This window comes from Lactuca saligna, chromosome 5 (genome assembly GCF_052625555.1).
Source record: "Lactuca saligna cultivar CGN05327 chromosome 5, ASM5262555v1, whole genome shotgun sequence".
NCBI classification, from domain to species: Eukaryota; Viridiplantae; Streptophyta; class Magnoliopsida; order Asterales; family Asteraceae; genus Lactuca; species Lactuca saligna.
In genome coordinates this window covers 217736649-217753226 of record NC_136421.1, presented here as the reverse complement: position 1 = coordinate 217753226, position 16578 = coordinate 217736649, and positions in this window count along the sequence as shown.

Here is a 16578-nt window from a genome sequence, read left to right as displayed (position 1 = left end):
AGTAAAAGTCTCAAAGTGTCACACCCCCGGCCGAGGCGACGGAACATGTCGGGCTCTACGACTTAGTTCATGGATCACAAACAATTTGAATATACATCAAAAGTACGACAATAACAACACAAAAATTATATTCCACTTTAAAGTTTGAATACATGGTTCTTACATATAGTAATAATAATAAGTAAATACGTGAATGGACTTAACAAATAGGATGAAATAACAAAACTAGATAAAAATAGGTTGCCCGGAATCCATGACAAAGGTTGAGAGTCAACACAAAGGTTGGTGTGAGTTACAAGTTTTCTGCTAACCGCAGTAATGATACTTTTAAAAGCTCTGCTAAGTATTTATTTTGTAATTAAAAACCATGTCTGAAAATGTTTGATAAAAAGAGAAACCGAATCCATGGTTTCTAGATAAATAGCCCAGTTAATGCATATAGTGATTCCTATAACCGAGCTATGTGACTAGATGTCACCCCTTACGACGCTCCATCGGACGTCATGGATAAATGAAAAAAGATAATTATCACCCGCTTTAGTTGATCCGTCGAGGTTGTAGCTAGCAACTACAGGTGGGGGTGTTAACCCATATAGATCTATACATACGTTTCTCACTTTGAGGATTAATGGGTATAGCCGAGTGGGTATACTAAGTAGTTAAACTTAAGTAATTTATAATGCCTCACTATAAAGGCCATTAACTAGGGTATACGATAAAGTTTCACTATAAAATCCGAGTAAGATTGATATATCCATAAAAGTGTAAATTACTCGCTAAAATAAATAGTAGGTTTCTCAAGTGCATGTATAAATTCCAAGTACATATGGATTTAACATATGTATATCATGATAAACTAGTTTGTAATATAATACTTTGATAAAATATTGTTTATGTTAGATATAAATTTATGCATGTATTTTTCGTAATTGATATATTGATATATGTGTTTCACAAGTATTCTCCCCCAAAATAATAGAAACATTAAAAAGAGGCCATAAGCACTCACTTTTGTAGCGTGAACTAGGTTCGTTGGTGTGAAACTTTTCGTGAGAAACCACAACGTGACGCTCTTTGCATTTAAATCAAACAAGCCACCATGATTATTTTGGTTACCTAATTAACCAAAATGGGAGTTTTGGTTTTAATTAATAAGTACGAGGTTGGTTTTGTAATTTAACTAACTATAAGGGCTGTTCGCTAAAATACATTAAGGTTTGGGACTGATTTTGTAATGTTACTACACCATGGTGATGGTAATCTTTACCTGTTGCAGCAACAGTGTGTGGTGGCTAGAACTAACAACAACAACAACAACAACAAGGTGTTGGTGGTGGGTGGCTTATGGTGGTAGCCTCTATTGCCTTGCTTCGTTCCCTACCTGCTAGCAACACACAAGAGAAAGGAACAAGTTGGAGGTAGAGAGAGGTCGGAGGGGGCGGTTGGGTGGTTTTTACTTGCTAAAATTGTGGGGGAAATGGGTATAGTAGTGGTGGTGCTATGGTAGGTTCTTGGTGGTGAAGTGATGGTTTTTGTTGGTGCTTCAAAACCGAGAAAAAGCAAGAGAGTGAGAGTGTGAGTTTAAGAGATGGAGCTAATGAATTTTATGATATCTCTCCATTTGTAGCTCTATGATACAGAAGAAGGGTAGTGGTATAAGTGGGTTATGGTCCAAGAAGAACAAAACAAAAATTCAAGTTTCTTTCACCCTTTGAGCATGGTCCTCTTATCATCGTAGAAAGTCATTCTCTGGACATTCATTCTAGTTTAAGAGCTTTGACTTTCATTCCATGACAAAACTCTGAGTAGTAAGAGAGAGAGAGAGAGAGAGAGAGAGAGAGAGAGCATGGCTAGGATTTATAGTCTTATATGCATGCTTAAAGGTACAACTCATGTGATGTCCCCCTTTTAACATTAAAATGTTACCAAAAAGCTTTCTCGATTCACGTATCCAATTCCTGACATCTAATAATTTTTTTGAAGTTGGTGAAAAATAGCATTAAATTCAAGGATTCCAAAACCCGAACGGATTAATTTTCGAGTTGTAGAACTCCGAAAAATTATGCTTAAAGATTTGCGTTTAATTGGTCTGAAACATCCAATTTTTTCGGCTTTTACAAATATTTTTACTAAAAATATTTTGAGTATGAAATCAAATATTAGATCGTAGTCTTAGTCCAAAAACGCTCTCAGAATTTCTATCTGAGGTGTGCAAATGCCTTAACTGATCAAAACGATTTATGCAGTTCATGTAAAATCAATGTTATACTAACAATCGATATTTTGCATAAAAACTTCGTTTTGGATGTTCTTTATATTTCTGGACTCATGTGAACATGACTATGAGACGAGAGTATTTGTTTCGCTTATAAACCTTTAATACGAATTTTCAGTTTTTCAGACGTATTAACTAGAGTTACAGTTTTTGCTTTATGATTCGTTTGAGATTTCTCACAACTTGGAATAAATACTATCTCATATCTTATTGTAATTGTAATGACACTATTTATTTATCAAAATATGCATTAAAGCTTAATAGGTCAGTTTACAAAGAGGTTTGCAGTGAACTGACCGTTTACAGATTTGCCCTAAATTTCGGGATGTCATACAAAGACAAAGGCCATCTGATGAGGATGTATAAGCAGATGAAGCAATAGAAGAAGATGAGGAATGAGCTTTGGTTTGGTGTCGGCAACTATATGATTACTTACGATGAGAAAAAAAATACTAAGCATAATGACGGCACCTCTAACGACTATTAGAGAATGTCGACGGGCTGGGAGGCAACAGTTGTGGGTGTGGTTAGCAGTAGAGTTTTAAGCTAGAGCTCTGATACCATGTAAGATAATATATTGCTTTTATTACTTAAAAGATAATTACATAGGAATGTATAGAGAATACTTAAACCTTAACGATTAAATCCAAAGAGACTTAGGCCTAAACCCTAATCACTGAAAGATACTTGGGCAAATTTATTTAAAAAAAAGCTTTAAAATCTTAAAAGACTTATATGTATAAGAATTCTAATAATCAGACTAATTATTGAGTTATAGTTGGAGCATCAAGATTGATTGGTTAAAATTGATGTTATGATTGATAGTGGTATGAAAACTAAAGATGATTTGGAAGTTCAAATTGATTCTTTGATGTAACACTTGATTTAAAGTAATTTTCAATTTAGACCCTTTGTGTGCTAATGTTTTGCAGAATTGGTCCCTAGGGGGTAGAGTTGCCAACTTCAGGAAAGTTAGAGTACGTTGGGCGTTTGACCACGTACGGGGCATACGTGAAGTACGCATGACATTCGTGGGCATGAGTGAAACCCTAATTTTTAGGGTTTGCACCCTATTTAAACCTTATGATAGCCTCATTTGGTCATGTTTAGCCAACCTCCACCTTCATTTATCCAGAAATCGAAACCCTAGTGTGTTTTTGTGAGTTTTGAGCCTTAAAGGATGTTTATTAGTGGTTTGTGAAGGAGAAGAAGAAGTGGATGACTTGGAGAGGTCTCTTGAGCTTGAAGATACGGGGTTAGCTCATCATTTGCAAGCTTTTTAAGGTAAAAAGCTCACATCTTGATGATCCATGATGCTAGATGTAGTTATGTTGTTATTTTAGGCATTTTAAGTCCTTGGAGTGATTGATGAGCTTCTTGACTCACTCCAGAAGTATTGGTGTTAGATCTAGATTTCTTTTGGCCTCCTTGTTCATAAAAATGCAAGCTTTATGGTGTATCTTGAACCATGCATGTGTTAAGACCTTTGTTAAGCTCTTTTTAAGCTCTTGAGCCCCATTAAGACATGCATGTGTGTAAAGTTGCCAACTTTACGTGATAAGTGGTCTTATAGAATCAGATTTGCGAGTTTAGCTTGAAGTCTCAATGGATTAAGTGCCTAATGAAGTGGGGTGGCCAACTGAGGAGTACGTTGGGTGTACCAAGCTGGTATAATGCGTGTACTAACCCGAGAGGGTGTACGTTAAGTGTACAAGCTTATTACGCCTCGCGTACTCAATAGGTGGGCTTCAGTTTTGGGCCCATGTTTGGACCTTAGGAGATTAGGGTCTTGTTGGACCATCAGGTTTCTATTTTTTGGTTGATTCTTTTATAGTGGGTTCTTTTAGATGAAGGCCCACGAAGGGATTTGGGCCCAATTTGGAAGAGTGGACCATAATTGGGGTTTAGGTGACCATTTTGGAATTGAGCCTTTTGGTGTAGTTGGTTTGGGCATTGGCCTTGGGCCAAGTTAGGTAAAGGGTAAAATGGTCTTTTACCCTAGTTTAGATTGATGGTTATGAATTGGAATCCAATTATTAATTGGGTCTTATTGGTATTAATTGCACAGAGATTGTTGAACCAGCAGGTAAAGATTTATTTGTATATTTTAGAAGCTGGAGGTGAGTTTTCTCACTATATTCAAGGGTCAAAGGCACAAATGTAGCCCCATTACTTGTTATGTGGAATGATTGTTGTCTTTGTGATAATTATATGAAAGACCAAACGGGTAGCCCATGGCACTTGTGTGTAAGACCCGGATTGGGCCCTCGTTATCGCAAGGAAAAACCATGGGGATAGCCCATGGCACTCGTATGTAAGGCCGAGATTTGGCCCTCGGAATTGCGAGAAAAGACCATGGGGGTAGTCCATGGCACTTGTATGTTTTGTGTATGTGGTAGTTTGTGGAACTCGCTAAGTTTTGTGCTTACGGTTTTTATGGTTATGGTTTCAGGTACTTCCAGTTCGAAATGGAAGGGTCCGGCTTGATCGCAACACATCCACACATGTTTTGCATTATGATAATTTTGGAAGTGTACTCTGATAATTGTTTTTTTTTTATAAAGTACTTTTGAATATCTAGAAAAAGGAGAATTACTGGTTGACTTAAATAACTAACGTTTTGGTCGAATTAAAAGGAAATTTTTACCTCATAATTTTGGATGTTACATCTGACTGTCATTAGTAAGTTTGATCATATATAAGCAAATGATTTAGCTCAGAAAGTTAAGGTCAAGTGGACTATTGAAGGTGATTAGAACTCGAAGTCATTTCATGGATGTTAAAAAAGAAGAGAGTATAACTTACTATAAAGAGAGTTTTACAAAATGGGTCTTGGGTTGAAGATCCTTCCTTGGTTAAAATTTAATTCTTTGAACATTTTCGGTCTCGGTTTGCCGATATGGATATTTCTTGCCCACACGTAGGATGGATTTCCCTAATCGGTTGTCATATAAGCATAGTGTGTTCCTAAAATGTCCTTTTTCTTAATTTGGAGGAAATTAAGCGAGGTATTTAGGATTGTAATGGTGATCGAGCCCCGGGGACTGATCGTTTTATCTTTGAGTTTTTCAAAACTTTTGGGGCAACTGTTGAACCTAATGTAATACATTTTGTGTGTGAGTTTTTTTTTTTTTTTTTTTTTTTTTTTTTTTTTTTTTTTTTTTAATAAATCCAGTCTATATGTCAAAAGGTTGTAATCCTTCTTTTATTGTCTTGATTCCTAAGATCAATGAAGAAAAATTTGTTATATATTTTAGACTAATTAGTTTAATTGGTTGCCTATATAAAATTATTGGTAAATTTTTAGCTAATTGGTTAAGCTTGGTATTGGGAGTTATGTTAATAGGGAGTTGTATGCCTTTATTAAAGGTAGAAACATTCTTGATGGGCTACTTATGTTAAATGAAGTGATGAATTGGTACCGAAAACGTAAGAAACAATTTTGTGTTTAAAGTCGACTTTAAGAAAGCCTATGATTCGTTGCGTTGGGATTTCCCTGATGTAATGATGGAGAAAATGTGATTTGGTTATAAATGGAGGCGATGGTTTTAAAATTATTATCTCCAATTCGAGGAAGTATCATTTGGAAGGAGTCATGTGGTTGTTATGCCATTTGGAAAGAACTTAGGACGTGGCCTTATGTTATAAAAGGGAAAAGGTCATCCTAAAAGGCTCGGTTGACATTGACGTGAGATGGGAGTTGAACATATTCTAGGAAAATCACAACATGTTATGTGTTCACAATTAGGGATCAACCATCACTTGGATGTGCATATTACAAAATAGTGTTGTTCTTTCAACCGCCAAAGTGAGTATATGGCTATAGTAGAAGCTAGCAACGATTTCATTTGATTGAATAACTCTCTACCAGAGTTACGCATGAAACAAGAATATTATGTCCTACTTTGTAATAACCAAAGCATAGTTCACCCAACAAAGAATTTGATGTCTCATGGAAGAAAAAAATACATCAATATATGGTACCACTTTATCCAAGAATTGGTAAGTGATGGTGCTATGCATTTGAAAAAGATCATTGGTATGGAGATTCTAGTAAACATGTTTACCAAGGCAATAACGATAAAAGAGTTGAAGTTATGACTTCAACTCGGCTTCTAAAAACTTGAAGTAAAGACAGGGCTAAAGATAGAAAGAAAGAGAGATGAGTGTTACATAACTTGGATGAAAACAGTCTGATAGACCATCCTCTAAGTGGAAGATTGTTGAGTTGTGAAGTATGATTATCTCTTTAACTTCTTAGCCGCTAACGAAGTCGCTTGGTGAAGTTGCCTATGCATACTTTGGCCACGAGCGAAGCTGCTTGGGGGAGGATGCTGAGAGTTGCTTCTGGGCAAAGTTTTGGAGGGGCGAAGTTGCAGGTTGTGGTCGAGTATGAAGCACAACTAGAGTTAGAATCCAAGTTTGAAGAGTTGGCATCAACGTGCACTACAAAGAGCGAAGCTTATCACATGAGCTTCGCATGTAGTGTTCATCATGATTCTGCTTCTAGCGATCAGAAGGAGTCCAAGACTCTAATCTTTGACTTAACCTTGTAACTTGGGGATCAAGTTTGCCATGATGGGTCAACTTATATCGGTGATGTCATAGGTCCTTGGGGTCCAATCGAAAAAAAAAATTAAGTGAAAGCATATACCATAAATACTTAAATAGATCTCCGAGTATGATGGCACCCCTAATGTAGAAAGTGTGTATTTAAGATTATATATAAACTCTCTCTAATTTGATTGTGGATGTAGCTAGATTACTCTAATTAAGTGATACACTTTAATTCTTTTTTGTCTTTAGTGTTCTTTATCATATTTATTATCGTGCTTGTATTTGTTGAAATCCTTAAATATATTATATTTTTCATTTATATTTGATTTATGACATAAAGAGATATGTTAGATAGACTTAGATTTGGAATAGGATTACATGATTCTTGAATAAATACACATCCTCTCTAATAAATCAAAATAATTTTGCCACTTGTCATGTTCTTATTGATTTTACCACATGTAATTTTTTTAGCATTTTTGACTAATTTGTTTTCCACATGTCATTTTCTTATTTATTTCATTTTTATTTTATTGACACATCATTAATTTATTTAAGACATTTCATTATTAGAATAATAAATTAGAATAAATGTAACTGATAATGCCAAAAACGGTTACTTTCTTCTCTTGATAGGAAGTATTTCAAATTTTGAAAACGTTTTGGTCTCTTAAATTTCAAATGGTATCATATGTAACTTAAAAAAAACATTTAATACAAAGTAGTGCATTTCCAATTTATTAATTTTTTATTTATTGTAGAATCGCCTGAAGTAAGAAAAAATGAACTTGTATTCAATTTTTGGGTTGTCTTCGTTGTAACTGACTTTGATTTTACATTTTGAAGTTTTATTATTCATTTTTATTCGATATTCGTTAGAACAATTTCAAACCATGTAGCCCAAATCAAAGAGACAACAAATCATACTAATGGACAATCATAATTAATTATATAATTTAATTGGGGGTGTAATCATTATGGGGTATGATAAATTGATATACTTCAAATTTCATAAAATTTTACTTCGAATGTATATTTTATTCAAAGAAAGAATGCATATTTAGTTAATTTATATATGTGTTTTTAAAATAAATAGAATTATAATGGCACTATTTCTTACAACATGTTTAAATGTAACAATTATAAAGTTTAACTATCTAATATGTATTCCTAAAATATAAGTTTTAACACCCTTTAATATTTCAAAAATTGATATAAGTTGATTTTATAAAAAAAAAAAATTCCAAGCTTGAAAACAATTTCATCACATGATGTCACATTGTTTTTTTTATGGAATCCAATCCTTATTGATAACAATTTATAAGCTTGAATTTATATGTAATATGTTCGGTGTTTTTGTGGACTGCATAGTCAAGTACTAATCTTCTCCTTTTGATACGACATTCAGACGTGCAATGTTGTTAATATGTTATCAAATATATTTAATTAACACTGAAAAATATTATATATTTTTTTTACTATCAGTGTGTTTGTGATACCAGGTATAATCTGGTTCAAATTGAATGTTTTTTTTTCGTTTAACATCTTCATTTTCCCCTTAACTGATTACTAAACTTAGTACAACACACTCATGTTATTTTATCTTATGAACTCCTTAGTATGACTGAAAAAATTAATGTTTACTTTAAGGATAATTTTGGAATTTTGTAGACAGAGTTGTCTTTATCGACATCGTCGATTATATAAATTGGCATTGTACTTGCAATGCTCAATTAATCATGAAACATCTTATTTCAGTATTTGTGCAGTAAATAACTATGCATTAATTTTTATGTATAACTTATCATATTTTAACCGTAAGGGGTAAAATGATAAACTTTTTAAAGGTGCGGAACATTTTTTTAATGTTTAATAGTAGATTGATCATTTTTTACTGGTTGTATATTTTGCGATGATAATAAACAAAAATAAAAGTCAGTCACTATTAAATATGGGTTTTTTTATACAATCGGTGTTTACTTATAGGCAAATGTATGTTGCATTGTTCAGAGTTAAAAGCAGTGATAGATGGGAAATGTTTACTTATAGGCAAATGTATGTTGCATTGTTCAGAGTTAAAAGCAGTGATAGATGGGAAATATTAATTTTACACAATGACAGTAACCTTAGTAATAAGACATCTAATGTTGTATTCAAAGAAATTTTTGGAAATCTGTAATTCATAACAATTATTTACAATATGTCATTACTAATTTGTATTAATTTGGGTTTAATTACATACTTATTTATCAAAGCCTTTGTATATATATGTAAAAGTACTACTTTAAAAATTGTTTAATGTTCATAATTTGATATTAAATTTATTGTTTTTAATAAACTCGTGTAATACACGGGTCTTACACCTAGTTACACTAATGAAAAGGCAATGAAATCGGTCTAAACACTTTCTCACAATAGATACGTATCTAGAATAATAACGATGATTGAAAGCAATGAGATACTCATAGATACGTGATATTACTCACAACAAAGAGAATGTTAACCATCAAGTTAGTTGAATTCTATAAAGAAATTCAAAGATCCAATGTAGGAGTGTGGCGTATGTGTTGTGAAAAGTGAGGGATCTTATTAATTTATATATAAATATTCTCTTGTATTCATATGAGACTGTATTAAATGTGATATAACACACTTGAGAAATATGTGGCATGTTGTCGGTCTTCTATCATGCTAGACATGTGTAAGTTCTGGATTTACAGGTGAACTTGGGTCCTTGTTAATTCCACTACCATCCATGTTGGTTTGTTTGTGTATCAATACTTGGTTTATTTCGAAGTTATACCATTAATAAAAGATAAGATGCACATTTATCATTGATATAATTGCATTAATAAAAGATAAGACACATTCATCATGATATAATTGATAAGATACACACTCGTCAATCGTCATGGAATGGAATGCTTTGGCATTTATGTATAGGGCGAGTATTTTTAAACAATATGGAAAAATATCGTTTTAAAAATGGTAAATATTTATTTTTTACTCTTTTTTTTAGTCGACTAGTATAGGATATCTAACCTAAGGATATAGAACGTGTTTGACAAAAGTAGTTGGTAGCTGGTCGTGGGAAGTTATAAAATTGTTCACATTTTTAAAAAAATCATTAATTTTTGTAAAGATTTTTTTTTTTTTTTTTTTTTTTTTTTTAAGTCTTCTATAGAAAGGATCTTCAAATAGCATTTTCAGAGCAAAATAGAGTTTTATATTTGTTAAACGATGAGAAAAACCAGAAAAAAGCCGTATTAGTCTTATACATGGAGGGCCTCAAAGCCCATTTCACAGCTGCGAAATGGGCGGCGGTTATTGGAGCAATTTTCTAATATTTTGGCTAATGTTTAAGAAAAATGGATATATATTTTTTTCTAAAATAAAATAGATGATGTAATGAACAAACTAATTTTTATCTTTCTAATTCTTTAGAAAAAAAATGTTGCAGGTGATGATTAACATAACAGATTGTATTAAGTATTAAGAAGTGGAGAGTGGGTCATTGTCAATCTTAATAGGATTAAAGTTGTAAAGTTAGCAATGGTAATGGTACCTTTGTAGATGCCAGCAAGTGTGATTAATAGACAAGTACAAAACTTATGATGAAGTGGAGTGGTAGAAAGTCGAGGCCAAAGGTTAGCATCTACAACTACAAGACTCCAACCAAAAAGTATCGTAGTACACAACATAACCCGATGTAGGTTACCTTTTTGCACGTATAAGGATGCTACATTCTATATTTATTAAAGCAAAAGCATATGGATTACATCTTAAACTTTTAGTTCGGTGGTATTTATCAAAGGTATCAAAATGAACTCCAAAATGATGTTAGAAATTAAGGACACGGTTTTATTAAAGCAAAAGCGTATGGATTATATATATATATATATATATATATATATATATATATATATATATATATATATATATATATATATATATATATATATATATATATATATATATATATATATATATATATATATATATATATATATATATATATATATATATATATATAGGAGGGTTCAATTGAGAAAAAAAAAAGGTTGAGAATGGAGGAATCATTATCAGCCAATCATTTAATTAGCATCTTAACTTAAAATATACGGTGTCAAACTTGTAAATATGATATGATATCCTTCAATCACAGATATGTAAATGTGGATAATTTGATAACAATTCAAATTCATTATACTCGATCGTTCATCATCCAAATTTCTTCTCCAACGTTCAACGATCATCCAGATTTATTCAATTAAATCATCGATCAACATCATCTAGTATTAATCAATCATCCATCTTCGTCAAAAACACGTTCATCAACATCATTCAACAGTAGATCAAAAAAAATCGTTTTTGGTTCTTTCAATCCAACCTTCAACTATGCTTGAATACGAGAATATCTTCAACATCTACGATTAATTTTACTCCCGATGTCATTAGATCAATATCATCGATAATCAACAGCAGTTTCACTTCATATCATTCATTCAACATCGATCATCAAACAAAACTTCGAAATTAAGGTTAGAAAAACATTAAATCATTTTTTTTTGAAAAATTTCATATAATTCTCTATCAATCTACTATTTTGTAAGTTTTAAATCGTCAAAGTATCATGTTTTTAGCATTTTTAAGAAAGTTTACTTGTATGCACTCCAACTGTTTGATGAAATGCATAAACTAAATGACCACGTTATATTCACGTATGAATATGTTTTCGCACCTTAATCAATATATGATTATTAAAACACAAAAAAATATACAATTTTATATGTTATTCATATGTGAATAACATATAAAAATTATATATATTTGTGAATATATCTTGTAATATGCATATGTTAATATCCTATGTAATATTCATATGTGAATAAACTGTGTAATATTCACATATGAATATATCATCTAATATTCATAAGTGAATATAGCATTTAATACCTACAAATGAAAATATTATCTAATATTCACAAGTGAATGCATCGTTTAATATTTAAATATGAATATCCTGTATCATATTCACAAGTGTATATATTATATATTATTCATATATGAATATACTGTGTAATATTCATGAATGAATATATATCATGCAATATTTAGACGTGACTAGAATGTGTAATATTCACAAGTAAATATACCATATAATATTCACATATGAATCTACTATATAATATTCATATGTGAATATACTATGTAATATTCATTTGTGAATATACCATGTAATATCACATGTAAATATACAATATAAACAACATATATCATATAATATTCACATATGATTATACATTCATATGTGAATTTACCATGTGATAATTAGAATGTGATAAATCGCTATTATTATGAACTAAAAGTATATTTTTAACATTTTTTATGTGTATTCACATGTTTTTCAGGCATCGTTATAACTCAATAAAAGAATAACATTTCAATCAATGGTTGGTTCATATCTCGGTGGTTGACGATTGGTTGATGTAATTGAGAAGATATCATTGACGAAGACAATATATTTTTATATTCACGTGTAAATGTTATACAATTTAATATATTCTTCATTCTGATCGTATTAAATTCAAATGCAAATGATATTCATTAACCAATACAATGTTGTTTGTCTTAGTATAATGTTGATTTTACATGTAAAATAATATTGTTACATTATACAAAAAAAAAACTATGCACAAACCAATTCTTATAGTGTATTATTTATTTTTATATATAAAGGTTGTATTCACAAAATAAATAAATCAACATGTATAGTTTATTCACATAAATAAAAATAAAAGATTACAATAACGATGTTTTTACTAGTAGGATTAAAGTTAGTAACATCATCAGTAAATATGTCGTCATTATTTCTAAACTTTAACTTTATTCATATATGAATAATGATGATGTCATCACCAGTAGAATTGAAAATTTAGTGACATCATCAAAACAATTTTGCCGCAATGAAGTTTAGTCTTAGAATTGGACGAAATTCGCATATTTGATGTAAAATGGTGCGATTTACAAAACTCACTGCTTCGCCGTGGCGTACAGTGTTTTTCGGCCATTCGATGCTGTTTAGGGCCTCAAAATGACATTTTTCTATTTTTATAATTTTCTGAAAAAAAAAAATTGTCATTTATTCACAAATGAATATAACATTAATAAAAATATATATGCTTATATAATTATTTTAGCAACCTAAAAAGATTAGTTGTATGTGAATAAATATATATTCTTATCAAATATGTTTTTTATCTTTAATTTTATATATTTTATAGTTTTCGGTTTTATTGACAATTTTATTCATTTGTGAATAATACATATATATTCACATTTAATTATTACATATATATATTCATTTGTGAATATTACATATGTTTATATGCGGATATAATTCTTATATGTTATTCACATATGAATTACAAACTTACTTAGGACCTTAAAATGACGTATTATCTGTATTCATTTATAAATATTATCTGTATTCATTTGTGAATATTACATGTATTCAAATGTGAATATATTTTTTTATATATTATTCACATATCAATTACATACTTGCTTTGTGTTTTTAAAAGATATACATTGATTCTCGTATAAAGACATATTCACTTGTGAATATTACGTGATATATTTAGTTTATGCATTTCATCGAACAGTTGGCGTGCAAATAAATTAACTTATATAACTATGGTAAAAAAATTCACAATTGAAGCCCATAATTACAAAACAAATCAAATCCTATCAAAATCGATTAATAATCAATAGGTTTATATAAAAAAATTGTGAAAAAAAATGTATAAAAAACGAAGTTTTTCAAACTTGAAAAACGATTTTTAAAAAAATCTTCAAATATATGGTTATGTTGATGAACTTTCGATTGCTACCTGTTGTTTGATATTGGCGAAGGTTCCTTTGATGAAGTTTCGATGATTTGTGATCACTAAATGATGTGACATCGATAAATATGGATTATTTTAACGATTTTGCTTGATGTCAATGAAACTAGACAAGATTGAATCACGAGTTACACTTAGTAGTACAAATAAATGTTTTTAATGACGAATCACAACATTTTGATGAATAAACAAAGATTTTTGATGAAGAATTGATGTTTTTATGAAGTGTCGATGTCTTTTTTTATGAAGAACATGTGATTTTGATAACGAACAAGTAGTAGAACGTATGATGTTGATGAAGAACATATGATGTTTTTTGATGTTGATGAAGAACACAGAGGAACAATCGAGATGAATGAATAACAGATGGTGTTGATGAAGAATAGATAAACGATCCAGAAGAAATGGTATCTCTGATTGAAGGTTAATATATCATATTTATAAATTTGCCACCGTGTATTTTATGCTAATATACTAATTAAATGATTGACTGAAAATGATTCCCCCATTCTCAACTTTTTTTATTTTCTCAATTGAACTTACCTCTCTCTTTCTCTTTCTCTCTCTCTCTCTCTCTCTCTCTCTCTCTCTCTCTATATATATATATATATATATATATATATATATATATATATATATATATATATATATATATATATATATATATATATATATATATATATATATAGGGTTAGGTTCATGTGAGACGGCCTAATTTTGTGAGACCGTGAGACGCATTTTTTTATTTTTTTATTTTTTTTAGTTAATTCAAGTTCCGAAAATAATATTAAATTTTTTTTTTTGGATTTTTCCATTTATTTTGCATTTTAAAATTATTTTTTAGAATATTTCAGTGTAATATTCTATTAGAATATTTCACGTATTTTTCAAAAAAAAATGGAATTTTTTTTTTATTTTTTTATTTTTTTTAGTTAATTCAAGTTCCGAAAATAATATTTAAAAAAAGAAGTTTTAGATTTTTCCATTTATTCTGCATTTTAAAATTATTTTTTAGAATATCTCAGTGTAATATTTTGTTAGAATATTTTACTTATTTAAAAAAACAGAATTTTTTTTTATTATTTTTATTTCTTTTTAGTTAATTCAAGTTCCAAAAATAATATTTAAAATAAGAATTTTTGGATTTTTCCATTTATTTTGCATTTGAAAATTATTTTTAAATTTGGTCTCACGGTCTCACAAAATTAGAATGGTCTCAAATGAACCTGAACATATATATATATATATATATATATATATATATATATATATATATATATATGCTATTTTATAAAAAAATCTCACTATTTCTAAAAATAGATTGAATATAATAATATTATTTTTTTAAGACGTTCAAATCATTAAGCTAATAGTATAAGTAGTCATCAATAAAATAATATTAAATTTTAACCTGTGTTTTGAATCTTTATATTTCTCAACAAATTCTATCTCCTTCCCTGAATTTCGGATAATTCAAAATTTGAAACAATCAGAAAATAAATGTTGATTCAAATATCCCTCCTGCAGATGACTCTTTCTTAACATGTTTTTATTTTAATCCTTACTTGTAATTGATTTCATCATTTTTAACTTTTTGTATTTTTATCGTATAAATATATTGTGTGAAGGCTTTATTATATCAGGTTTGTTCCTAAAAAAGTTTTTACTATGTTTTTTTAATGTGTTGACTTTGCAGGTTCAAAGAACTCAACCAAGAGGGCCAGTTAGAGCATTGTATTATCATTAGTTTGTAGATTTTGACATCTTACTTTCGCAATAAAGAACGGTTAAACACAAGATTTGACATGATTAAGGTAGTTTGTATATTTTTCATCTTGTTTAGTCTAAAAATGAAGCCTTTTTCATTACTGGTTCTTATACTATCAAGTTTCATCACATGAACTTCTTAATTACGGTGATTATTATCCTTATTATAAGGTTCTATATAGATTTTGTTCACACCTGATATCTATAAATTCTTACTACTAAGGAAACAATCACACCTGATATCTATAAATTCGTGATTAAATTTGATTCTCATGATTATGGAGTAAAAAGTAGATAAAAAGATCATACATAATTTTTTTTTGTTATATATTCTTGTAAGAATGAACGTACATAACTTAAAAAATGAACGTACAAAAAAATCCATATTCTGATAGAATAAATTAAGGTTGCAGAAAACGTTAGATGTTAGCTGGTCGGTGGACTGGGATCTACGGATTAATCAGTTAGACGGTGATTAATCGAGGACCATTAATTATTAAGAAAATTATTTAAAAATTTATAAATCTAACGTTAATTGTAATAATATAAATAAATAAGCATAAAAGTTTAATAATAAATTTAACAAGCACAACAATTTATCATCAAATTAATAAGAAAAGTTATTCAAATTTTAATTTATCTTAAGAAAAGAAGTAAATTTGGGTATTTATATTATTTATGAACATAGAAATTTTGAAAATTTTAGAGAAAAAGTTTAAAATTTAATTTTTAAATTTTTTTATATATTAGTTGAACATTAAAATACTATGAACTTTTGAAAATTTGAAAGTTTTTGGTTTCATATTTAAAATTTAAAATTTAAAAATTTGGCCGTCTAGGACCGATTAGGACAGATTAGATTCGTCTAGCTCCGACTTTGACCCCCTTCGATGAAAATCGATTAAGCCGACCGATTAGCCTTAATCTTATTCGGTTGAAGACCGTCTAGCGATTAATCCCCGATTAATCGGCCGCCTAGACCAATTTTTATAACATTGGAATAAATATATAATATCATGACTTTAATCATGAATGAACATTCAAAACTTTTTTTAATTATGCATTCTTACCGGA